Source organism: Oreochromis niloticus, linkage group LG10 (genome assembly GCF_001858045.2).
Source record: "Oreochromis niloticus isolate F11D_XX linkage group LG10, O_niloticus_UMD_NMBU, whole genome shotgun sequence".
Classification (NCBI taxonomy): Eukaryota; Metazoa; Chordata; class Actinopteri; order Cichliformes; family Cichlidae; genus Oreochromis; species Oreochromis niloticus.
In genome coordinates, this window is record NC_031975.2 from 24366510 (window position 1) to 24390283 (window position 23774).

Sequence of the window (23774 nt, forward strand, 5' to 3'; positions counted from 1 at the left end):
AGTGATCATTGGAAAGCAAGACTTCTTTTTGAAAAACATGTTCCTCCACTTACTAGTTTCAGTCAGAAAGTAGGCCAAGTCTAGGTCAAAAGACTTAAAGGTCACTGACATTACCCCTCCCCCTCCTACCCTCATGTATACATTTGAGGGACACTGTAGGTGTATGGGAAATATCAAAACAGCTTCCTGTACTCCCTTTGACTTGATAAAGTGAAGGCTTCAAAGTCAGTAGCTATAGGTGCGCTTACAGTGTAACACACAGCGAACATAAGACATTTTCCAGACAGGTTAGGACAATTTTCAGAGAAAAAGTTTGGTGCAATCCCATGGTCCAACAGGGTTGGATCTACCAACATTAAGGTAAGTGACATTCAAAAAAAGCACAGTCCTATGCTCTAGTATCAATTTCTCAAAATTGCTCCTGTACTCCCTGGGTCTGAACGCAGCCCAAGAGTTGGAAAAAGGAAGGATGCTCATGTTGATGTGAAATATGTTCGGTGCCTCAGGCATGAAGGAACATGTAGAATCAGAGAGGTACAGTTAGTTTTGTTATGTTCAAGTCCTTGAAACATGGAATTCTTGCAAAACACAGACTCTGTTAGGTACCATGTATCCGATGGTCCAACAAACCAGACACGGTGCGTGTGATCCCTTCGATAGCTCAGTTGGTAGAGCGGAGGACTGTAGGTGTATGGGAACAGGAATCCTTAGGTCGCTGGTTCAACTCCGGCTCGGAGGAGATTTTACAATACCTTCTGTCTGTACTGATTGAACCCAGCTAAAAACAAAACTTAATCGCAATGGCGTTTACTACCATTTCATAGTATCGCTATACTCCTTTGAGTGATCAGTTGGAAAAGCAAAGACTTCTCTGTGTGTTGGAAGAAGACATGTTTCCTCCCACTTTACTCTAGTTTTCAGTCAGAAAGTAGGGCCAAGTCCTTAGGTCCAAAAAGACTGATCTACATTAAAGGTCACTGACATTAAAAAACCCCCCTCATGTATACATTTGAGGGACACTGTAGGTGTATGGGAAATATCAAAACAGCTTCCTGTACTCCCTTTGACTTGATAAAGTGAAGGCTTCAAAGTCAGTAGCTATAGGTGCGCTTACAGTGTAACACACAGCGAACATAAGACATGTTCCAGACAGGTTAGGACAATTTTCAGAGAAAAAGTTTGGTGCAATCCCATGGTCCAACAGGGTTGGATCTACCAACATTAAGGTAAGTGACATTCAAAAAAAGCACAGTCCTATGCTCTAGTATCAATTTCTCAAAATTGCTCCCTGTACTCCCCCTGGGTCTGAACGCAGCCCAAGAGTTGGAAAAAAGGAAGGATGCTCATGTTGATGTGAAATATGTTCGGTGCCTCAGGCATGAAGGAACATGTAGAATCAGAGAGGTACAGTTAGTTTTGTTATGTTCAAGTCCTTGAAACATGGAATTCTTGCAAAACACAGACTCTGTTAGGTACCATGTATCCGATGGTCCAACAAACCAGACACGGTGCGTGTGATCCCTTCGATAGCTCAGTTGGTAGAGCGGAGGACTGTAGGTGTATGGGAACAGGAATCCTTAGGTCGCTGGTTCAACTCCGGCTCGGAGGAGATTTTACAATACCTTCTGTCTGTACTGATTGAACCCAGCTAAAAACAAAACTTAATCGCAATGGCGTTTACTACCATTTCATAGTATCGCTATACTCCTTTGAGTGATCAGTTGGAAAAGCAAAGACTTCTCTGTGTGTTGGAAGAAGACATGTTTCCTCCCACTTTACTCTAGTTTTCAGTCAGAAAGTAGGGCCAAGTCCTTAGGTCCAAAAAGACTGATCTACATTAAAGGTCACTGACATTAACCCCCCCCCCCTCCTACCCTCATGTATACATTTGAGGGACACTGTAGGTGTATGGGAAATATCAAAACAGCTTCCTGTACTCCCTTTGACTTGATAAAGTGAAGGCTTCAAAGTCAGTAGCTATAGGTGCGCTTACAGTGTAACACACAGCGAACATAAGACATGTTCCAGACAGGTTAGGACAATTTTCAGAGAAAAAGTTTGGTGCAATCCCATGGTCCAACAGGGTTGGATCTACCAACATTAAGGTAAGTGACATTCAAAAAAAGCACAGTCCTATGCTCTAGTATCAATTTCTCAAAATTGCTCCCTGTACTCCCCTGGGTCTGAACGCAGCCCAAGAGTTGGAAAAAGGAAGGATACTCATGTTGATGTGAAATATGTTCGGTGCCTCAGGCATGAAGGAACATGTAGAATCAGAGAGGTACAGTTAGTTTTGTTATGTTCAAGTCCTTGAAACATGGAATTCTTGCAAAACACAGACTCTGTTAGGTACCATGTATCCGATGGTCCAACAAACCAGACACGGTGCGTGTGATCCCTTCGATAGCTCAGTTGGTAGAGCGGAGGACTGTAGGTGTATGGGAACAGGAATCCTTAGGTCGCTGGTTCAACTCCGGCTCGGAGGAGATTTTACAATACCTTCTGTCTGTACTGATTGAACCCAGCTAAAAACAAAACTTAATCGCAATGGCGTTTACTACCATTTCATAGTATCGCTATACTCCTTTGAGTGATCAGTTGGAAAAGCAAAGACTTCTCTGTGTGTTGGAAGAAGACATGTTTCCTCCCACTTTACTCTAGTTTTCAGTCAGAAAGTAGGGCCAAGTCCTTAGGTCCAAAAAGACTGATCTACATTAAAGGTCACTGACATTAACCCCACCCCCCCCCTCCTACCCTCATGTATACATTTGAGGGACACTGTAGGTGTATGGGAAATATCAAAACAGCTTCCTGTACTCCCTTTGACTTGATAAAGTGAAGGCTTCAAAGTCAGTAGCTATAGGTGCGCTTACAGTGTAACACACAGCGAACATAAGACATGTTCCAGACAGGTTAGGACAATTTTCAGAGAAAAAGTTTGGTGCAATCCCATGGTCCAACAGGGTTGGATCTACCAACATTAAGGTAAGTGACATTCAAAAAAAGCACAGTCCTATGCTCTAGTATCAATTTCTCAAATTGCTCCCTGTACTCCCCTGGGTCTGAACGCAGCCCAAGAGTTGGAAAAAGGAAGGATACTCATGTTGATGTGAAATATGTTCGGTGCCTCAGGCATGAAGGAACATGTAGAATCAGAGAGGTACAGTTAGTTTTGTTATGTTCAAGTCCTTGAAACATGGAATTCTTGCAAAACACAGACTCTGTTAGGTACCATGTATCCGATGGTCCAACAAACCAGACACGGTGCGTGTGATCCCTTCGATAGCTCAGTTGGTAGAGCGGAGGACTGTAGGTGTATGGAACAGGAATCCTTAGGTCGCTGGTTCAACTCCGGCTCGGAGGAGATTTTACAATACCTTCTGTCTGTACTGATTGAACCCAGCTAAAAACAAAACTTAATCGCAATGGCGTTTACTACCATTTCATAGTATCGCTATACTCCTTTGAGTGATCAGTTGGAAAAGCAAAGACTTCTCTGTGTGTTGGAAGAAGACATGTTTCCTCCCACTTTACTCTAGTTTTCAGTCAGAAAGTAGGGCCAAGTCCTTAGGTCCAAAAAACTGATCTACATTAAAGGTCACTGACATTAACCCCCTCCCCCCTCCTACCCTCATGTATACATTTGAGGGACACTGTAGGTGTATGGGAAATATCAAAACAGCTTCCTGTACTCCCTTTGACTTGATAAAGTGAAGGCTTCAAAGTCAGTAGCTATAGGTGCGCTTACAGTGTAACACACAGCGAACATAAGACATGTTCCAGACAGGTTAGGACAATTTTCAGAGAAAAAGTTTGGTGCAATCCCATGGTCCAACAGGGTTGGATCTACCAACATTAAGGTAAGTGACATTCAAAAAAGCACAGTCCTATGCTCTAGTATCAATTTCTCAAAATTGCTCCCTGTACTCCCCTGGGTCTGAACGCAGCCCAAGAGTTGGAAAAAGGAAGGATACTCATGTTGATGTGAAATATGTTCGGTGCCTCAGGCATGAAGGAACATGTAGAATCAGAGAGGTACAGTTAGTTTTGTTATGTTCAAGTCCTTGAAACATGGAATTCTTGCAAAACACAGACTCTGTTAGGTACCATGTATCCGATGGTCCAACAAACCAGACACGGTGCGTGTGATCCCTTCGATAGCTCAGTTGGTAGAGCGGAGGACTGTAGGTGTATGGGAACAGGAATCCTTAGGTCGCTGGTTCAACTCCGGCTCGGAGGAGATTTTACAATACCTTCTGTCTGTACTGATTGAACCCAGCTAAAAACAAAACTTAATCGCAATGGCGTTTACTACCATTTCATAGTATCGCTATACTCCTTTGAGTGATCAGTTGGAAAAGCAAAGACTTCTCTGTGTGTTGGAAGAAGACATGTTTCCTCCCACTTTACTCTAGTTTTCAGTCAGAAAGTAGGGCCAAGTCCTTAGGTCCAAAAAGACTGATCTACATTAAAGGTCACTGACATTAACCCCCCCCCCCTCCTACCCTCATGTATACATTTGAGGGACACTGTAGGTGTATGGGAAATATCAAAACAGCTTCCTGTACTCCCTTTGACTTGATAAAGTGAAGGCTTCAAAGTCAGTAGCTATAGGTGCGCTTACAGTGTAACACACAGCGAACATAAGACATGTTCCAGACAGGTTAGGACAATTTTCAGAGAAAAAGTTTGGTGCAATCCCATGGTCCAACAGGGTTGGATCTACCAACATTAAGGTAAGTGACATTCAAAAAAGCACAGTCCTATGCTCTAGTATCAATTTCTCAAAATTGCTCCCTGTACTCCCCTGGGTCTGAACGCAGCCCAAGAGTTGGAAAAAGGAAGGATACTCATGTTGATGTGAAATATGTTCGGTGCCTCAGGCATGAAGGAACATGTAGAATCAGAGAGGTACAGTTAGTTTTGTTATGTTCAAGTCCTTGAAACATGGAATTCTTGCAAAACACAGACTCTGTTAGGTACCATGTATCCGATGGTCCAACAAACCAGACACGGTGCGTGTGATCCCTTCGATAGCTCAGTTGGTAGAGCGGAGGACTGTAGGTGTATGGGAACAGGAATCCTTAGGTCGCTGGTTCAACTCCGGCTCGGAGGAGATTTTACAATACCTTCTGTCTGTACTGATTGAACCCAGCTAAAAACAAAACTTAATCGCAATGGCGTTTACTACCATTTCATAGTATCGCTATACTCCTTTGAGTGATCAGTTGGAAAAGCAAAGACTTCTCTGTGTGTTGGAAGAAGACATGTTTCCTCCCACTTTACTCTAGTTTTCAGTCAGAAAGTAGGGCCAAGTCCTTAGGTCCAAAAAGACTGATCTACATTAAAGGTCACTGACATTAACCCCCTCCCCCCTCCTACCCTCATGTATACATTTGAGGGACACTGTAGGTGTATGGGAAATATCAAAACAGCTTCCTGTACTCCCTTTGACTTGATAAAGTGAAGGCTTCAAAGTCAGTAGCTATAGGTGCGCTTACAGTGTAACACACAGCGAACATAAGACATGTTCCAGACAGGTTAGGACAATTTTCAGAGAAAAGTTTGGTGCAATCCCATGGTCCAACAGGGTTGGATCTACCAACATTAAGGTAAGTGACATTCAAAAAAAGCACAGTCCTATGCTCTAGTATCAATTTCTCAAAATTGCTCCCTGTACTCCCTGGGTCTGAACGCAGCCCAAGAGTTGGAAAAAGGAAGGATACTCATGTTGATGTGAAATATGTTCGGTGCCTCAGGCATGAAGGAACATGTAGAATCAGAGAGGTACAGTTAGTTTTGTTATGTTCAAGTCCTTGAAACATGGAATTCTTGCAAAACACAGACTCTGTTAGGTACCATGTATCCGATGGTCCAACAAACCAGACACGGTGCGTGTGATCCCTTCGATAGCTCAGTTGGTAGAGCGGAGGACTGTAGGTGTATGGGAACAGGAATCCTTAGGTCGCTGGTTCAACTCCGGCTCGGAGGAGATTTTACAATACCTTCTGTCTGTACTGATTGAACCCAGCTAAAAACAAAACTTAATCGCAATGGCGTTTACTACCATTTCATAGTATCGCTATACTCCTTTGAGTGATCAGTTGGAAAAGCAAAGACTTCTCTGTGTGTTGGAAGAAGACATGTTTCCTCCCACTTTACTCTAGTTTTCAGTCAGAAAGTAGGGCCAAGTCCTTAGGTCCAAAAAGACTGATCTACATTAAAGGTCACTGACATTAACCCCCCCCCCCTCCTACCCTCATGTATACATTTGAGGGACACTGTAGGTGTATGGGAAATATCAAAACAGCTTCCTGTACTCCCTTTGACTTGATAAAGTGAAGGCTTCAAAGTCAGTAGCTATAGGTGCGCTTACAGTGTAACACACAGCGAACATAAGACATGTTCCAGACAGGTTAGGACAATTTTCAGAGAAAAAGTTTGGTGCAATCCCATGGTCCAACAGGGTTGGATCTACCAACATTAAGGTAAGTGACATTCAAAAAAGCACAGTCCTATGCTCTAGTATCAATTTCTCAAAATTGCTCCCTGTACTCCCCTGGGTCTGAACGCAGCCCAAGAGTTGGAAAAAGGAAGGATACTCATGTTGATGTGAAATATGTTCGGTGCCTCAGGCATGAAGGAACATGTAGAATCAGAGAGGTACAGTTAGTTTTGTTATGTTCAAGTCCTTGAAACATGGAATTCTTGCAAAACACAGACTCTGTTAGGTACCATGTATCCGATGGTCCAACAAACCAGACACGGTGCGTGTGATCCCTTCGATAGCTCAGTTGGTAGAGCGGAGGACTGTAGGTGTATGGGAACAGGAATCCTTAGGTCGCTGGTTCAACTCCGGCTCGGAGGAGATTTTACAATACCTTCTGTCTGTACTGATTGAACCCAGCTAAAAACAAAACTTAATCGCAATGGCGTTTACTACCATTTCATAGTATCGCTATACTCCTTTGAGTGATCAGTTGGAAAAGCAAAGACTTCTCTGTGTGTTGGAAGAAGACATGTTTCCTCCCACTTTACTCTAGTTTTCAGTCAGAAAGTAGGGCCAAGTCCTTAGGTCCAAAAAGACTGATCTACATTAAAGGTCACTGACATTAACCCCCTCCCCCCTCCTACCCTCATGTATACATTTGAGGGACACTGTAGGTGTATGGGAAATATCAAAACAGCTTCCTGTACTCCCTTTGACTTGATAAAGTGAAGGCTTCAAAGTCAGTAGCTATAGGTGCGCTTACAGTGTAACACACAGCGAACATAAGACATGTTCCAGACAGGTTAGGACAATTTTCAGAGAAAAAGTTTGGTGCAATCCCATGGTCCAACAGGGTTGGATCTACCAACATTAAGGTAAGTGACATTCAAAAAAAGCACAGTCCTATGCTCTAGTATCAATTTCTCAAAATTGCTCCCTGTACTCCCCTGGGTCTGAACGCAGCCCAAGAGTTGGAAAAAGGAAGGATACTCATGTTGATGTGAAATATGTTCGGTGCCTCAGGCATGAAGGAACATGTAGAATCAGAGAGGTACAGTTAGTTTTGTTATGTTCAAGTCCTTGAAACATGGAATTCTTGCAAAACACAGACTCTGTTAGGTACCATGTATCCGATGGTCCAACAAACCAGACACGGTGCGTGTGATCCCTTCGATAGCTCAGTTGGTAGAGCGGAGGACTGTAGGTGTATGGGAACAGGAATCCTTAGGTCGCTGGTTCAACTCCGGCTCGGAGGAGATTTTACAATACCTTCTGTCTGTACTGATTGAACCCAGCTAAAAACAAAACTTAATCGCAATGGCGTTTACTACCATTTCATAGTATCGCTATACTCCTTTGAGTGATCAGTTGGAAAAGCAAAGACTTCTCTGTGTGTTGGAAGAAGACATGTTTCCTCCCACTTTACTCTAGTTTTCAGTCAGAAAGTAGGGCCAAGTCCTTAGGTCCAAAAAGACTGATCTACATTAAAGGTCACTGACATTAACCCCCTCCCCCCTCCTACCCTCATGTATACATTTGAGGGACACTGTAGGTGTATGGGAAATATCAAAACAGCTTCCTGTACTCCCTTTGACTTGATAAAGTGAAGGCTTCAAAGTCAGTAGCTATAGGTGCGCTTACAGTGTAACACACAGCGAACATAAGACATGTTCCAGACAGGTTAGGACAATTTTCAGAGAAAAAGTTTGGTGCAATCCCATGGTCCAACAGGGTTGGATCTACCAACATTAAGGTAAGTGACATTCAAAAAAGCACAGTCCTATGCTCTAGTATCAATTTCTCAAAATTGCTCCCTGTACTCCCCTGGGTCTGAACGCAGCCCAAGAGTTGGAAAAAGGAAGGATACTCATGTTGATGTGAAATATGTTCGGTGCCTCAGGCATGAAGGAACATGTAGAATCAGAGAGGTACAGTTAGTTTTGTTATGTTCAAGTCCTTGAAACATGGAATTCTTGCAAAACACAGACTCTGTTAGGTACCATGTATCCGATGGTCCAACAAACCAGACACGGTGCGTGTGATCCCTTCGATAGCTCAGTTGGTAGAGCGGAGGACTGTAGGTGTATGGGAACAGGAATCCTTAGGTCGCTGGTTCAACTCCGGCTCGGAGGAGATTTTACAATACCTTCTGTCTGTACTGATTGAACCCAGCTAAAAACAAAACTTAATCGCAATGGCGTTTACTACCATTTCATAGTATCGCTATACTCCTTTGAGTGATCAGTTGGAAAAGCAAAGACTTCTCTGTGTGTTGGAAGAAGACATGTTTCCTCCCACTTTACTCTAGTTTTCAGTCAGAAAGTAGGGCCAAGTCCTTAGGTCCAAAAAGACTGATCTACATTAAAGGTCACTGACATTAAAAACCCCCTCCTACCCTCATGTATACATTTGAGGGACACTGTAGGTGTATGGGAAATATCAAAACAGCTTCCTGTACTCCCTTTGACTTGATAAAGTGAAGGCTTCAAAGTCAGTAGCTATAGGTGCGCTTACAGTGTAACACACAGCGAACATAAGACATGTTCCAGACAGGTTAGGACAATTTTCAGAGAAAAAGTTTGGTGCAATCCCATGGTCCAACAGGGTTGGATCTACCAACATTAAGGTAAGTGACATTCAAAAAAAGCACAGTCCTATGCTCTAGTATCAATTTCTCAAAATTGCTCCCTGTACTCCCCTGGGTCTGAACGCAGCCCAAGAGTTGGAAAAAGGAAGGATACTCATGTTGATGTGAAATATGTTCGGTGCCTCAGGCATGAAGGAACATGTAGAATCAGAGAGGTACAGTTAGTTTTGTTATGTTCAAGTCCTTGAAACATGGAATTCTTGCAAAACACAGACTCTGTTAGGTACCATGTATCCGATGGTCCAACAAACCAGACACGGTGCGTGTGATCCCTTCGATAGCTCAGTTGGTAGAGCGGAGGACTGTAGGTGTATGGGAACAGGAATCCTTAGGTCGCTGGTTCAACTCCGGCTCGGAGGAGATTTTACAATACCTTCTGTCTGTACTGATTGAACCCAGCTAAAAACAAAACTTAATCGCAATGGCGTTTACTACCATTTCATAGTATCGCTATACTCCTTTGAGTGATCAGTTGGAAAAGCAAAGACTTCTCTGTGTGTTGGAAGAAGACATGTTTCCTCCCACTTTACTCTAGTTTTCAGTCAGAAAGTAGGGCCAAGTCCTTAGGTCCAAAAAGACTGATCTACATTAAAGGTCACTGACATTAACCCCCTCCCCCCTCCTACCCTCATGTATACATTTGAGGGACACTGTAGGTGTATGGGAAATATCAAAACAGCTTCCTGTACTCCCTTTGACTTGATAAAGTGAAGGCTTCAAAGTCAGTAGCTATAGGTGCGCTTACAGTGTAACACACAGCGAACATAAGACATGTTCCAGACAGGTTAGGACAATTTTCAGAGAAAAAGTTTGGTGCAATCCCATGGTCCAACAGGGTTGGATCTACCAACATTAAGGTAAGTGACATTCAAAAAAAGCACAGTCCTATGCTCTAGTATCAATTTCTCAAAATTGCTCCCTGTACTCCCCTGGGTCTGAACGCAGCCCAAGAGTTGGAAAAAGGAAGGATACTCATGTTGATGTGAAATATGTTCGGTGCCTCAGGCATGAAGGAACATGTAGAATCAGAGAGGTACAGTTAGTTTTGTTATGTTCAAGTCCTTGAAACATGGAATTCTTGCAAAACACAGACTCTGTTAGGTACCATGTATCCGATGGTCCAACAAACCAGACACGGTGCGTGTGATCCCTTCGATAGCTCAGTTGGTAGAGCGGAGGACTGTAGGTGTATGGGAACAGGAATCCTTAGGTCGCTGGTTCAACTCCGGCTCGGAGGAGATTTTACAATACCTTCTGTCTGTACTGATTGAACCCAGCTAAAAACAAAACTTAATCGCAATGGCGTTTACTACCATTTCATAGTATCGCTATACTCCTTTGAGTGATCAGTTGGAAAAGCAAAGACTTCTCTGTGTGTTGGAAGAAGACATGTTTCCTCCCACTTTACTCTAGTTTTCAGTCAGAAAGTAGGGCCAAGTCCTTAGGTCCAAAAAGACTGATCTACATTAAAGGTCACTGACATTAACCCCCTCCCCCCTCCTACCCTCATGTATACATTTGAGGGACACTGTAGGTGTATGGGAAATATCAAAACAGCTTCCTGTACTCCCTTTGACTTGATAAAGTGAAGGCTTCAAAGTCAGTAGCTATAGGTGCGCTTACAGTGTAACACACAGCGAACATAAGACATGTTCCAGACAGGTTAGGACAATTTTCAGAGAAAAAGTTTGGTGCAATCCCATGGTCCAACAGGGTTGGATCTACCAACATTAAGGTAAGTGACATTCAAAAAAAGCACAGTCCTATGCTCTAGTATCAATTTCTCAAAATTGCTCCCTGTACTCCCCTGGGTCTGAACGCAGCCCAAGAGTTGGAAAAAGGAAGGATACTCATGTTGATGTGAAATATGTTCGGTGCCTCAGGCATGAAGGAACATGTAGAATCAGAGAGGTACAGTTAGTTTTGTTATGTTCAAGTCCTTGAAACATGGAATTCTTGCAAAACACAGACTCTGTTAGGTACCATGTATCCGATGGTCCAACAAACCAGACACGGTGCGTGTGATCCCTTCGATAGCTCAGTTGGTAGAGCGGAGGACTGTAGGTGTATGGGAACAGGAATCCTTAGGTCGCTGGTTCAACTCCGGCTCGGAGGAGATTTTACAATACCTTCTGTCTGTACTGATTGAACCCAGCTAAAAACAAAACTTAATCGCAATGGCGTTTACTACCATTTCATAGTATCGCTATACTCCTTTGAGTGATCAGTTGGAAAAGCAAAGACTTCTCTGTGTGTTGGAAGAAGACATGTTTCCTCCCACTTTACTCTAGTTTTCAGTCAGAAAGTAGGGCCAAGTCCTTAGGTCCAAAAAGACTGATCTACATTAAAGGTCACTGACATTAACCCCCTCCCCCCTCCTACCCTCATGTATACATTTGAGGGACACTGTAGGTGTATGGGAAATATCAAAACAGCTTCCTGTACTCCCTTTGACTTGATAAAGTGAAGGCTTCAAAGTCAGTAGCTATAGGTGCGCTTACAGTGTAACACACAGCGAACATAAGACATGTTCCAGACAGGTTAGGACAATTTTCAGAGAAAAAGTTTGGTGCAATCCCATGGTCCAACAGGGTTGGATCTACCAACATTAAGGTAAGTGACATTCAAAAAAAGCACAGTCCTATGCTCTAGTATCAATTTCTCAAAATTGCTCCCTGTACTCCCCTGGGTCTGAACGCAGCCCAAGAGTTGGAAAAAGGAAGGATACTCATGTTGATGTGAAATATGTTCGGTGCCTCAGGCATGAAGGAACATGTAGAATCAGAGAGGTACAGTTAGTTTTGTTATGTTCAAGTCCTTGAAACATGGAATTCTTGCAAAACACAGACTCTGTTAGGTACCATGTATCCGATGGTCCAACAAACCAGACACGGTGCGTGTGATCCCTTCGATAGCTCAGTTGGTAGAGCGGAGGACTGTAGGTGTATGGGAACAGGAATCCTTAGGTCGCTGGTTCAACTCCGGCTCGGAGGAGATTTTACAATACCTTCTGTCTGTACTGATTGAACCCAGCTAAAAACAAAACTTAATCGCAATGGCGTTTACTACCATTTCATAGTATCGCTATACTCCTTTGAGTGATCAGTTGGAAAAGCAAAGACTTCTCTGTGTGTTGGAAGAAGACATGTTTCCTCCCACTTTACTCTAGTTTTCAGTCAGAAAGTAGGGCCAAGTCCTTAGGTCCAAAAAGACTGATCTACATTAAAGGTCACTGACATTAACCCCTCCCCCCTCCTACCCTCATGTATACATTTGAGGGACACTGTAGGTGTATGGGAAATATCAAAACAGCTTCCTGTACTCCCTTTGACTTGATAAAGTGAAGGCTTCAAAGTCAGTAGCTATAGGTGCGCTTACAGTGTAACACACAGCGAACATAAGACATGTTCCAGACAGGTTAGGACAATTTTCAGAGAAAAAGTTTGGTGCAATCCCATGGTCCAACAGGGTTGGATCTACCAACATTAAGGTAAGTGACATTCAAAAAAAGCACAGTCCTATGCTCTAGTATCAATTTCTCAAAATTGCTCCCTGTACTCCCCTGGGTCTGAACGCAGCCCAAGAGTTGGAAAAAGGAAGGATACTCATGTTGATGTGAAATATGTTCGGTGCCTCAGGCATGAAGGAACATGTAGAATCAGAGAGGTACAGTTAGTTTTGTTATGTTCAAGTCCTTGAAACATGGAATTCTTGCAAAACACAGACTCTGTTAGGTACCATGTATCCGATGGTCCAACAAACCAGACACGGTGCGTGTGATCCCTTCGATAGCTCAGTTGGTAGAGCGGAGGACTGTAGGTGTATGGGAACAGGAATCCTTAGGTCGCTGGTTCAACTCCGGCTCGGAGGAGATTTTACAATACCTTCTGTCTGTACTGATTGAACCCAGCTAAAAACAAAACTTAATCGCAATGGCGTTTACTACCATTTCATAGTATCGCTATACTCCTTTGAGTGATCAGTTGGAAAAGCAAAGACTTCTCTGTGTGTTGGAAGAAGACATGTTTCCTCCCACTTTACTCTAGTTTTCAGTCAGAAAGTAGGGCCAAGTCCTTAGGTCCAAAAAGACTGATCTACATTAAAGGTCACTGACATTAACCCCTCCCCCCTCCTACCCTCATGTATACATTTGAGGGACACTGTAGGTGTATGGGAAATATCAAAACAGCTTCCTGTACTCCCTTTGACTTGATAAAGTGAAGGCTTCAAAGTCAGTAGCTATAGGTGCGCTTACAGTGTAACACACAGCGAACATAAGACATGTTCCAGACAGGTTAGGACAATTTTCAGAGAAAAAGTTTGGTGCAATCCCATGGTCCAACAGGGTTGGATCTACCAACATTAAGGTAAGTGACATTCAAAAAAAGCACAGTCCTATGCTCTAGTATCAATTTCTCAAAATTGCTCCCTGTACTCCCCTGGGTCTGAACGCAGCCCAAGAGTTGGAAAAAGGAAGGATACTCATGTTGATGTGAAATATGTTCGGTGCCTCAGGCATGAAGGAACATGTAGAATCAGAGAGGTACAGTTAGTTTTGTTATGTTCAAGTCCTTGAAACATGGAATTCTTGCAAAACACAGACTCTGTTAGGTACCATGTATCCGATGGTCCAACAAACCAGACACGGTGCGTGTGATCCCTTCGATAGCTCAGTTGGTAGAGCGGAGGACTGTAGGTGTATGGGAACAGGAATCCTTAGGTCGCTGGTTCAACTCCGGCTCGGAGGAGATTTTACAATACCTTCTGTCTGTACTGATTGAACCCAGCTAAAAACAAAACTTAATCGCAATGGCGTTTACTACCATTTCATAGTATCGCTATACTCCTTTGAGTGATCAGTTGGAAAAGCAAAGACTTCTCTGTGTGTTGGAAGAAGACATGTTTCCTCCCACTTTACTCTAGTTTTCAGTCAGAAAGTAGGGCCAAGTCCTTAGGTCCAAAAAGACTGATCTACATTAAAGGTCACTGACATTAACCCCCTCCCCCCTCCTACCCTCATGTATACATTTGAGGGACACTGTAGGTGTATGGGAAATATCAAAACAGCTTCCTGTACTCCCTTTGACTTGATAAAGTGAAGGCTTCAAAGTCAGTAGCTATAGGTGCGCTTACAGTGTAACACACAGCGAACATAAGACATGTTCCAGACAGGTTAGGACAATTTTCAGAGAAAAAGTTTGGTGCAATCCCATGGTCCAACAGGGTTGGATCTACCAACATTAAGGTAAGTGACATTCAAAAAAAGCACAGTCCTATGCTCTAGTATCAATTTCTCAAAATTGCTCCCTGTACTCCCCTGGGTCTGAACGCAGCCCAAGAGTTGGAAAAAGGAAGGATACTCATGTTGATGTGAAATATGTTCGGTGCCTCAGGCATGAAGGAACATGTAGAATCAGAGAGGTACAGTTAGTTTTGTTATGTTCAAGTCCTTGAAACATGGAATTCTTGCAAAACACAGACTCTGTTAGGTACCATGTATCCGATGGTCCAACAAACCAGACACGGTGCGTGTGATCCCTTCGATAGCTCAGTTGGTAGAGCGGAGGACTGTAGGTGTATGGGAACAGGAATCCTTAGGTCGCTGGTTCAACTCCGGCTCGGAGGAGATTTTACAATACCTTCTGTCTGTACTGATTGAACCCAGCTAAAAACAAAACTTAATCGCAATGGCGTTTACTACCATTTCATAGTATCGCTATACTCCTTTGAGTGATCAGTTGGAAAAGCAAAGACTTCTCTGTGTGTTGGAAGAAGACATGTTTCCTCCCACTTTACTCTAGTTTTCAGTCAGAAAGTAGGGCCAAGTCCTTAGGTCCAAAAAGACTGATCTACATTAAAGGTCACTGACATTAACCCCCCCCCTCCTACCCTCATGTATACATTTGAGGGACACTGTAGGTGTATGGGAAATATCAAAACAGCTTCCTGTACTCCCTTTGACTTGATAAAGTGAAGGCTTCAAAGTCAGTAGCTATAGGTGCGCTTACAGTGTAACACACAGCGAACATAAGACATGTTCCAGACAGGTTAGGACAATTTTCAGAGAAAAAGTTTGGTGCAATCCCATGGTCCAACAGGGTTGGATCTACCAACATTAAGGTAAGTGACATTCAAAAAAGCACAGTCCTATGCTCTAGTATCAATTTCTCAAAATTGCTCCCTGTACTCCCCTGGGTCTGAACGCAGCCCAAGAGTTGGAAAAAGGAAGGATACTCATGTTGATGTGAAATATGTTCGGTGCCTCAGGCATGAAGGAACATGTAGAATCAGAGAGGTACAGTTAGTTTTGTTATGTTCAAGTCCTTGAAACATGGAATTCTTGCAAAACACAGACTCTGTTAGGTACCATGTATCCGATGGTCCAACAAACCAGACACGGTGCGTGTGATCCCTTCGATAGCTCAGTTGGTAGAGCGGAGGACTGTAGGTGTATGGGAACAGGAATCCTTAGGTCGCTGGTTCAACTCCGGCTCGGAGGAGATTTTACAATACCTTCTGTCTGTACTGATTGAACCCAGCTAAAAACAAAACTTAATCGCAATGGCGTTTACTACCATTTCATAGTATCGCTATACTCCTTTGAGTGATCAGTTGGAAAAGCAAAGACTTCTCTGTGTGTTGGAAGAAGACATGTTTCCTCCCACTTTACTCTAGTTTTCAGTCAGAAAGTAGGGCCAAGTCCTTAGGTCCAAAAAGACTGATCTACATTAAAGGTCACTGACATTAACCCCCTCCCCCTCCTACCCTCATGTATACATTTGAGGGACACTGTAGGTGTATGGGAAATATCAAAACAGCTTCCTGTACTCCCTTTGACTTGATAAAGTGAAGGCTTCAAAGTCAGTAGCTATAGGTGCGCTTACAGTGTAACACACAGCGAACATAAGACATGTTCCAGACAGGTTAGGACAATTTTCAGAGAAAAAGTTTGGTGCAATCCCATGGTCCAACAGGGTTGGATCTACCAACATTAAGGTAAGTGACATTCAAAAAAAGCACAGTCCTATGCTCTAGTATCAATTTCTCAAAATTGCTCCCTGTACTCCCCTGGGTCTGAACGCAGCCCAAGAGTTGGAAAAAGGAAGGATACTCATGTTGATGTGAAATATGTTCGGTGCCTCAGGCATGAAGGAACATGTAGAATCAGAGAGGTACAGTTAGTTTTGTTATGTTCAAGTCCTTGAAACATGGAATTCTTGCAAAACACAGACTCTGTTAGGTACCATGTATCCGATGGTCCAACAAACCAGACACGGTGCGTGTGATCCCTTCGATAGCTCAGTTGGTAGAGCGGAGGACTGTAGGTGTATGGGAACAGGAATCCTTAGGTCGCTGGTTCAACTCCGGCTCGGAGGAGATTTTACAATACCTTCTGTCTGTACTGATTGAACCCAGCTAAAAACAAAACTTAATCGCAATGGCGTTTACTACCATTTCATAGTATCGCTATACTCCTTTGAGTGATCAGTTGGAAAAGCAAAGACTTCTCTGTGTGTTGGAAGAAGACATGTTTCCTCCCACTTTACTCTAGTTTTCAGTCAGAAAGTAGGGCCAAGTCCTTAGGTCCAAAAAGACTGATCTACATTAAAGGTCACTGACATTAACCCCCTCCCCCCTCCTACCCTCATGTATACATTTGAGGGACACTGTAGGTGTATGGGAAATATCAAAACAGCTTCCTGTACTCCCTTTGACTTGATAAAGTGAAGGCTTCAAAGTCAGTAGCTATAGGTGCGCTTACAGTGTAACACACAGCGAACATAAGACATGTTCCAGACAGGTTAGGACAATTTTCAGAGAAAAAGTTTGGTGCAATCCCATGGTCCAACAGGGTTGGATCTACCAACATTAAGGTAAGTGACATTCAAAAAAAGCACAGTCCTATGCTCTAGTATCAATTTCTCAAAATTGCTCCCTGTACTCCCCTGGGTCTGAACGCAGCCCAAGAGTTGGAAAAAGGAAGGATACTCATGTTGATGTGAAATATGTTCGGTGCCTCAGGCATGAAGGAACATGTAGAATCAGAGAGGTACAGTTAGTTTTGTTATGTTCAAGTCCTTGAAACATGGAATTCTTGCAAAACACAGACTCTGTTAGGTACCATGTATCCGATGGTCCAACAAACCAGACACGGTGCGTGTGATCCCTTCGATAGCTCAGTTGGTAGAGCGGAGGACTGTAGGTGTATGGGAACAGGAATCCTTAGGTCGCTGGTTCAACTCCGGCTCGGAGGAGATTTTACAATACCTTCTGTCTGTACTGATTGAACCCAGCTAAAAACAAAACTTAATCGCAATGGCGTTTACTACCATTTCATAGTATCGCTATACTCCTTTGAGTGATCAGTTGGAAAAGCAAAGACTTCTCTGTGTGTTGGAAGAAGACATGTTTCCTCCCACTTTACTCTAGTTTTCAGTCAGAAAGTAGGGCCAAGTCCTTAGGTCCAAAAAGACTGATCTACATTAAAGGTCACTGACATTAACCCCCTCCCCCTCCTACCCTCATGTATACATTTGAGGGACACTGTAGGTGTATGGGAAATATCAAAACAGCTTCCTGTACTCCCTTTGACTTGATAAAGTGAAGGCTTCAAAGTCAGTAGCTATAGGTGCGCTTACAGTGTAACACACAGCGAACATAAGACATGTTCCAGACAGGTTAGGACAATTTTCAGAGAAAAAGTTTGGTGCAATCCCATGGTCCAACAGGGTTGGATCTACCAACATTAAGGTAAGTGACATTCAAAAAAAGCACAGTCCTATGCTCTAGTATCAATTTCTCAAAATTGCTCCCTGTACTCCCCTGGGTCTGAACGCAGCCCAAGAGTTGGAAAAAGGAAGGATACTCATGTTGATGTGAAATATGTTCGGTGCCTCAGGCATGAAGGAACATGTAGAATCAGAGAGGTACAGTTAGTTTTGTTATGTTCAAGTCCTTGAAACATGGAATTCTTGCAAAACACAGACTCTGTTAGGTACCATGTATCCGATGGTCCAACAAACCAGACACGGTGCGTGTGATCCCTTCGATAGCTCAGTTGGTAGAGCGGAGGACTGTAGGTGTATGGGAACAGGAATCCTTAGGTCGCTGGTTCAACTCCGGCTCGGAGGAGATTTTACAATACCTTCTGTCTGTACTGATTGAACCCAGCTAAAAACAAAACTTAATCGCAATGGCGTTTACTACCATTTCATAGTATCGCTATACTCCTTTGAGTGATCAGTTGGAAAAGCAAAGACTTCTCTGTGTGTTGGAAGAAGACATGTTTCCTCCCACTTTACTCTAGTTTTCAGTCAGAAAGTAGGGCCAAGTCCTTAGGTCCAAAAAGACTGATCTACATTAAAGGTCACTGACATTAACCCCTCCCCCTCCTACCCTCATGTATACATTTGAGGGACACTGTAGGTGTATGGGAAATATCAAAACAGCTTCCTGTACTCCCTTTGACTTGATAAAGTGAAGGCTTCAAAGTCAGTAGCTATAGGTGCGCTTACAGTGTAACACACAGCGAACATAAGACATGTTCCAGACAGGTTAGGACAATTTTCAGAGAAAAAGTTTGGTGCAATCCCATGGTCCAACAGGGTTGGATCTACCAACATTAAGGTAAGTGACATTCAAAAAAAGCACAGTCCTATGCTCTAGTATCAATTTCTCAAAATTGCTCCCTGTACTCCCCTGGGTCTGAACGCAGCCCAAGAGTTGGAAAAAGGAAGGATACTCATGTTGATGTGAAATATGTTCGGTGCCTCAGGCATGAAGGAACATGTAGAATCAGAGAGGTACAGTTAGTTTTGTTATGTTCAAGTCCTTGAAACATGGAATTCTTGCAAAACACAGACTCTGTTAGGTACCATGTATCCGATGGTCCAACAAACCAGACACGGTGCGTGTGATCCCTTCGATAGCTCAGTTGGTAGAGCGGAGGACTGTAGGTGTATGGGAACAGGAATCCTTAGGTCGCTGGTTCAACTCCGGCTCGGAGGAGATTTTACAATACCTTCTGTCTGTACTGATTGAACCCAGCTAAAAACAAAACTTAATCGCAATGGCGTTTACTACCATTTCATAGTATCGCTATACTCCTTTGAGTGATCAGTTGGAAAAGCAAAGACTTCTCTGTGTGTTGGAAGAAGACATGTTTCCTCCCACTTTACTCTAGTTTTCAGTCAGAAAGTAGGGCCAAGTCCTTAGGTCCAAAAAGACTGATCTACATTAAAGGTCACTGACATTAACCCCTCCCCCTCCTACCCTCATGTATACATTTGAGGGACACTGTAGGTGTATGGGAAATATCAAAACAGCTTCCTGTACTCCCTTTGACTTGATAAAGTGAAGGCTTCAAAGTCAGTAGCTATAGGTGCGCTTACAGTGTAACACACAGCGAACATAAGACATGTTCCAGACAGGTTAGGACAATTTCAGAGAAAAAGTTTGGTGCAATCCCATGGTCCAACAGGGTTGGATCTACCAACATTAAGGTAAGTGACATTCAAAAAAAGCACAGTCCTATGCTCTAGTATCAATTTCTCAAATTGCTCCCTGTACTCCCTGGGTCTGAACGCAGCCCAAGAGTTGGAAAAGGAAGGATACTCATGTTGATGTGAATATGTTCGGTGCCTCAGGCATGAAGGAACATGTAGAATCAGAGAGGTACAGTTAGTTTTGTTATGTTCAAGTCCTTGAAACATGGAATTCTTGCAAACACAGACTCTGTTAGGTACCATGTATCCGATGGTCCAACAAACCAGACACGGTGCGTGTGATCCCTTCGATAGCTCAGTTGGTAGAGCGGAGGACTGTAGGTGTATGGGAACAGGAATCCTTAGGTCGCTGGTTCAACTCCGGCTCGGAGGAGATTTACAATACCTTCTGTCTGTACTGATTGAACCCAGCTAAAAACAAACTTAATCGCAATGGCGTTTACTACCATTTCATAGTATCGCTATACTCCTTGAGTGATCAGTTGGAAAAGCAAAGACTTCTCTGTGTGTTGGAAGAAGACATGTTTCCTCCCACTTTACTCTAGTTTTCAGTCAGAAAGTAGGGCCAAGTCCTTAGGTCCAAAAAGACTGATCTACATTAAAGGTCACTGACATTAACCCCTCCCCCCTCCTACCCTCATGTATACATTTGAGGGACACTGTAGGTGTATGGGAAATATCAAAACAGCTTCCTGTACTCCCTTTGACTTGATAAAGTGAAGGCTTCAAAGTCAGTAGCTATAGGTGCGCTTACAGTGTAACACACAGCGAACATAAGACATGTTCCAGACAGGTTAGGACAATTTTCAGAGAAAAAGTTTGGTGCAATCCCATGGTCCAACAGGGTTGGATCTACCAACATTAAGGTAAGTGACATTCAAAAAGCACAGTCCTATGCTCTAGTATCAATTTCTCAAAATTGCTCCCTGTACTCCCCTGGGTCTGAACGCAGCCCAAGAGTTGGAAAAAGGAAGGATACTCATGTTGATGTGAAATATGTTCGGTGCCTCAGGCATGAAGGAACATGTAGAATCAGAGAGGTACAGTTAGTTTTGTTATGTTCAAGTCCTTGAAACATGGAATTCTTGCAAAACACAGACTCTGTTAGGTACCATGTATCCGATGGTCCAACAAACCAGACACGGTGCGTGTGATCCCTTCGATAGCTCAGTTGGTAGAGCGGAGGACTGTAGGTGTATGGGAACAGGAATCCTTAGGTCGCTGGTTCAACTCCGGCTCGGAGGAGATTTTACAATACCTTCTGTCTGTACTGATTGAACCCAGCTAAAACAAACTTAATCGCAATGGCGTTTACTACCATTCATAGTATCGCTATACTCCTTTGAGTGATCAGTTGGAAAAGCAAAGACTTCTCTGTGTGTTGGAAGAAGACATGTTTCCTCCCACTTTACTCTAGTTTTCAGTCAGAAAGTAGGGCCAAGTCCTTAGGTCCAAAAAGACTGATCTACATTAAAGGTCACTGACATTAACCCCCTCCCCCCTCCTACCCTCATGTATACATTTGAGGGACACTGTAGGTGTATGGGAAATATCAAAACAGCTTCCTGTACTCCCTTTGACTTGATAAGTGAAGGCTTCAAAGTCAGTAGCTATAGGTGCGCTTACAGTGTAACACACAGCGAACATAAGACATGTTCCAGACAGGTTAGGACAATTTCAGAGAAAAAGTTTGGTGCAATCCCATGGTCCAACGGGTTGGATCTACCAACATTAAGGTAAGTGACATTCAAAAAAAGCACAGTCCTATGCTCTAGTATCAATTTCTCAAAATTGCTCCCTGTACTCCCCTGGGTCTGAACGCAGCCCAAGAGTTGGAAAAGGAAGGATACTCATGTTGATGTGAATATGTTCGGTGCCTCAGGCATGAAGGAACATGTAGAATCAGAGGTACAGTTAGTTTTGTTATGTTCAAGTCCTTGAACATGGAATTCTTGCAAAACACAGACTCTGTTAGGTACCATGTATCCGATGGTCCAACAAACCAGACACGGTGCGTGTGATCCCTTCGATAGCTCAGTTGGTAGAGCGGAGGACTGTAGGTGTATGGGAACAGGAATCCTTAGGTCGCTGGTTCAACTCCGGCTCGGAGGAGATTTTACAATACCTTCTGTCTGTACTGATTGAACCAGCTAAAACAAAACTTAATCGCAATGGCGTTTACTACCATTTCATAGTATCGCTATACTCCTTTGAGTGATCAGTTGGAAAGCAAGACTTCTCTGTGTGTTGGAAGAAGACATGTTTCCTCCCACTTTACTCTAGTTTTCAGTCAGAAGTAGGGCCAGTCCTTAGGTCCAAAAGACTGATCTACATTAAAGGTCACTGACATTAACCCCTCCCCCTCCTACCCTCATGTATACATTTGAGGGACACTGTAGGTGTATGGGAAATATCAAAACAGCTTCCTGTACTCCCTTTGACTTGATAAAGTGAAGGCTTCAAAGTCAGTAGCTATAGGTGCGCTTACAGTGTAACACACAGCGAACATAAGACATGTTCCAGACAGGTTAGGACAATTTTCAGAGAAAAAGTTTGGTGCAATCCCATGGTCCACAGGGTTGGATCTACCAACTTAAGGTAAGTGACATTCAAAAAAGCACAGTCCTATGCTCTAGTATCATTTCTCAAAATTGCTCCCTGTACTCCCCTGGGTCTGAACGCAGCCCAAGAGTTGGAAAAGGAAGGATACTCATGTTGATGTGAAATATGTTCGGTGCCTCAGGCATGAAGGAACATGTAGAATCAGAGAGGTACAGTTAGTTTTGTTATGTTCAAGTCCTTGAAACATGGAATTCTTGCAAAACACAGACTCTGTTAGGTACCATGTATCCGATGGTCCAACAACCAGACACGGTGCGTGTGATCCCTTCGATAGCTCAGTTGGTAGAGCGGAGGACTGTAGGTGTATGGAACAGGAATCCTTAGGTCGCTGGTTCAACTCCGGCTCGGAGGAGATTTTACAATACCTTCTGTCTGTACTGATTGAACCCAGCTAAAACAAAACTTAATCGCAATGGCGTTTACTACCATTTCATAGTATCGCTATACTCCTTTGAGTGATCAGTTGGAAAAGCAAAGACTTCTCTGTGTGTTGGAAGAAGACATGTTTCCTCCCACTTTACTCTAGTTTTCAGTCAGAATAGGGCCAGTCCTTAGGTCCAAAAGACTGATCTACATTAAAGGTCACTGACATTAACCCCTCCCCCTCCTACCTCATGTATACATTTGAGGACACTGTAGGTGTATGGGAATATCAAACAGCTTCCTGTACTCCCTTTGACTTGATAAGTGAAGGCTTCAAGTCCAGTAGCTATAGGTGCGCTTACAGTGTAACACACAGCGACATAAGACATGTTCCAGACAGGTTAGGACAATTTTCAGAGAAAAAGTTTGGTGCAATCCCATGGTCCACAGGGTTGGATCTACCAACATTAAGGTAAGTGACATTCAAAAAAGCACAGTCCTATGCTCTAGTATCAATTTCTCAAATTGCTCCCTGTACTCCCCTGGGTCTGAACGCAGCCCAAGAGTTGGAAAAGGAAGGTACTCATGTTGATGTGAAATATGTTCGGTGCCTCAGGCATGAAGGAACATGTAGAATCAGAGAGGTACAGTTAGTTTGTTATGTTCAAGTCCTTGAACATGGAATTCTTGCAAAACACAGACTCTGTTAGGTACCATGTATCCGATGGTCCAACAAACCAGACACGGTGCGTGTGATCCCTTCGATAGCTCAGTTGGTAGAGCGGAGGACTGTAGGTGTATGGGACAGGAATCCTTAGGTCGCTGGTTCAACTCCGGCTCGGAGGAGATTTTACAATACCTTCTGTCTGTACTGATTGAACCCAGCTAAAAACAAAACTTAATCGCAATGGCGTTTACTACCATTTCATAGTATCGCTATACTCCTTTGAGTGATCAGTTGGAAAAGCAAAGACTTCTCTGTGTGTTGGAAGAAGACATGTTTCCTCCCACTTTACTCTAGTTTCAGTCAGAAAGTAGGGCCAAGTCCTTAGGTCCAAAAGACTGATCTCATTAAAGGTCACTGACATTAACCCCTCCCCCTCCTACCCTCATGTATACATTTGAGGGACACTGTAGGTGTATGGAA

The 23774-nt window shown here is 43.3% G+C and overlaps 27 non-coding genes across 27 annotated transcripts; all 27 read left to right on the plus strand.

Moving 5' to 3' along the window:
- The first annotated feature begins 650 nt into the window (after positions 1-650).
- Positions 651-739, plus strand: trnay-gua (transfer RNA tyrosine (anticodon GUA)). The gene is given in 2 exon segments: positions 651-687; positions 704-739. It is a non-coding gene; the product is annotated as a tRNA-Tyr (tRNA).
- A 781-nt stretch (positions 740-1520) lies between these two features.
- trnay-gua (transfer RNA tyrosine (anticodon GUA)) lies at positions 1521-1609 on the plus strand. The gene is given in 2 exon segments: positions 1521-1557; positions 1574-1609. It is a non-coding gene; the product is annotated as a tRNA-Tyr (tRNA).
- Positions 1610-2397: 788 nt separating this feature from the next.
- On the plus strand, positions 2398-2486 carry trnay-gua (transfer RNA tyrosine (anticodon GUA)). The gene is given in 2 exon segments: positions 2398-2434; positions 2451-2486. It is a non-coding gene; the product is annotated as a tRNA-Tyr (tRNA).
- Positions 2487-3276: 790 nt separating this feature from the next.
- Positions 3277-3364, plus strand: trnay-gua (transfer RNA tyrosine (anticodon GUA)). The gene is given in 2 exon segments: positions 3277-3313; positions 3329-3364. It is a non-coding gene; the product is annotated as a tRNA-Tyr (tRNA).
- A 787-nt stretch (positions 3365-4151) lies between these two features.
- trnay-gua (transfer RNA tyrosine (anticodon GUA)) lies at positions 4152-4240 on the plus strand. The gene is given in 2 exon segments: positions 4152-4188; positions 4205-4240. It is a non-coding gene; the product is annotated as a tRNA-Tyr (tRNA).
- Positions 4241-5027: 787 nt separating this feature from the next.
- On the plus strand, positions 5028-5116 carry trnay-gua (transfer RNA tyrosine (anticodon GUA)). The gene is given in 2 exon segments: positions 5028-5064; positions 5081-5116. It is a non-coding gene; the product is annotated as a tRNA-Tyr (tRNA).
- A 787-nt stretch (positions 5117-5903) lies between these two features.
- Positions 5904-5992, plus strand: trnay-gua (transfer RNA tyrosine (anticodon GUA)). The gene is given in 2 exon segments: positions 5904-5940; positions 5957-5992. It is a non-coding gene; the product is annotated as a tRNA-Tyr (tRNA).
- Positions 5993-6779: 787 nt separating this feature from the next.
- On the plus strand, positions 6780-6868 carry trnay-gua (transfer RNA tyrosine (anticodon GUA)). The gene is given in 2 exon segments: positions 6780-6816; positions 6833-6868. It is a non-coding gene; the product is annotated as a tRNA-Tyr (tRNA).
- Positions 6869-7657: 789 nt separating this feature from the next.
- trnay-gua (transfer RNA tyrosine (anticodon GUA)) lies at positions 7658-7746 on the plus strand. The gene is given in 2 exon segments: positions 7658-7694; positions 7711-7746. It is a non-coding gene; the product is annotated as a tRNA-Tyr (tRNA).
- Positions 7747-8534: 788 nt separating this feature from the next.
- Positions 8535-8623, plus strand: trnay-gua (transfer RNA tyrosine (anticodon GUA)). The gene is given in 2 exon segments: positions 8535-8571; positions 8588-8623. It is a non-coding gene; the product is annotated as a tRNA-Tyr (tRNA).
- Positions 8624-9408: 785 nt separating this feature from the next.
- Positions 9409-9497, plus strand: trnay-gua (transfer RNA tyrosine (anticodon GUA)). Its single transcript is given in 2 exon segments — positions 9409-9445; positions 9462-9497. It is a non-coding gene; the product is annotated as a tRNA-Tyr (tRNA).
- Positions 9498-10286: 789 nt separating this feature from the next.
- trnay-gua (transfer RNA tyrosine (anticodon GUA)) lies at positions 10287-10375 on the plus strand. The gene is given in 2 exon segments: positions 10287-10323; positions 10340-10375. It is a non-coding gene; the product is annotated as a tRNA-Tyr (tRNA).
- A 789-nt stretch (positions 10376-11164) lies between these two features.
- Positions 11165-11253, plus strand: trnay-gua (transfer RNA tyrosine (anticodon GUA)). The gene is given in 2 exon segments: positions 11165-11201; positions 11218-11253. It is a non-coding gene; the product is annotated as a tRNA-Tyr (tRNA).
- Positions 11254-12042: 789 nt separating this feature from the next.
- trnay-gua (transfer RNA tyrosine (anticodon GUA)) lies at positions 12043-12131 on the plus strand. The gene is given in 2 exon segments: positions 12043-12079; positions 12096-12131. It is a non-coding gene; the product is annotated as a tRNA-Tyr (tRNA).
- Positions 12132-12919: 788 nt separating this feature from the next.
- trnay-gua (transfer RNA tyrosine (anticodon GUA)) lies at positions 12920-13008 on the plus strand. Its single transcript is given in 2 exon segments — positions 12920-12956; positions 12973-13008. It is a non-coding gene; the product is annotated as a tRNA-Tyr (tRNA).
- Positions 13009-13796: 788 nt separating this feature from the next.
- On the plus strand, positions 13797-13885 carry trnay-gua (transfer RNA tyrosine (anticodon GUA)). The gene is given in 2 exon segments: positions 13797-13833; positions 13850-13885. It is a non-coding gene; the product is annotated as a tRNA-Tyr (tRNA).
- Positions 13886-14674: 789 nt separating this feature from the next.
- Positions 14675-14763, plus strand: trnay-gua (transfer RNA tyrosine (anticodon GUA)). Its single transcript is given in 2 exon segments — positions 14675-14711; positions 14728-14763. It is a non-coding gene; the product is annotated as a tRNA-Tyr (tRNA).
- Positions 14764-15548: 785 nt separating this feature from the next.
- On the plus strand, positions 15549-15637 carry trnay-gua (transfer RNA tyrosine (anticodon GUA)). The gene is given in 2 exon segments: positions 15549-15585; positions 15602-15637. It is a non-coding gene; the product is annotated as a tRNA-Tyr (tRNA).
- A 788-nt stretch (positions 15638-16425) lies between these two features.
- Positions 16426-16514, plus strand: trnay-gua (transfer RNA tyrosine (anticodon GUA)). The gene is given in 2 exon segments: positions 16426-16462; positions 16479-16514. It is a non-coding gene; the product is annotated as a tRNA-Tyr (tRNA).
- Positions 16515-17303: 789 nt separating this feature from the next.
- Positions 17304-17392, plus strand: trnay-gua (transfer RNA tyrosine (anticodon GUA)). The gene is given in 2 exon segments: positions 17304-17340; positions 17357-17392. It is a non-coding gene; the product is annotated as a tRNA-Tyr (tRNA).
- A 788-nt stretch (positions 17393-18180) lies between these two features.
- trnay-gua (transfer RNA tyrosine (anticodon GUA)) lies at positions 18181-18269 on the plus strand. Its single transcript is given in 2 exon segments — positions 18181-18217; positions 18234-18269. It is a non-coding gene; the product is annotated as a tRNA-Tyr (tRNA).
- A 787-nt stretch (positions 18270-19056) lies between these two features.
- On the plus strand, positions 19057-19145 carry trnay-gua (transfer RNA tyrosine (anticodon GUA)). The gene is given in 2 exon segments: positions 19057-19093; positions 19110-19145. It is a non-coding gene; the product is annotated as a tRNA-Tyr (tRNA).
- A 781-nt stretch (positions 19146-19926) lies between these two features.
- Positions 19927-20015, plus strand: trnay-gua (transfer RNA tyrosine (anticodon GUA)). Its single transcript is given in 2 exon segments — positions 19927-19963; positions 19980-20015. It is a non-coding gene; the product is annotated as a tRNA-Tyr (tRNA).
- Positions 20016-20798: 783 nt separating this feature from the next.
- On the plus strand, positions 20799-20887 carry trnay-gua (transfer RNA tyrosine (anticodon GUA)). Its single transcript is given in 2 exon segments — positions 20799-20835; positions 20852-20887. It is a non-coding gene; the product is annotated as a tRNA-Tyr (tRNA).
- Positions 20888-21665: 778 nt separating this feature from the next.
- trnay-gua (transfer RNA tyrosine (anticodon GUA)) lies at positions 21666-21754 on the plus strand. The gene is given in 2 exon segments: positions 21666-21702; positions 21719-21754. It is a non-coding gene; the product is annotated as a tRNA-Tyr (tRNA).
- A 774-nt stretch (positions 21755-22528) lies between these two features.
- Positions 22529-22616, plus strand: trnay-gua (transfer RNA tyrosine (anticodon GUA)). Its single transcript is given in 2 exon segments — positions 22529-22565; positions 22581-22616. It is a non-coding gene; the product is annotated as a tRNA-Tyr (tRNA).
- A 769-nt stretch (positions 22617-23385) lies between these two features.
- trnay-gua (transfer RNA tyrosine (anticodon GUA)) lies at positions 23386-23473 on the plus strand. Its single transcript is given in 2 exon segments — positions 23386-23422; positions 23438-23473. It is a non-coding gene; the product is annotated as a tRNA-Tyr (tRNA).
- Positions 23474-23774: the final 301 nt, after the last annotated feature.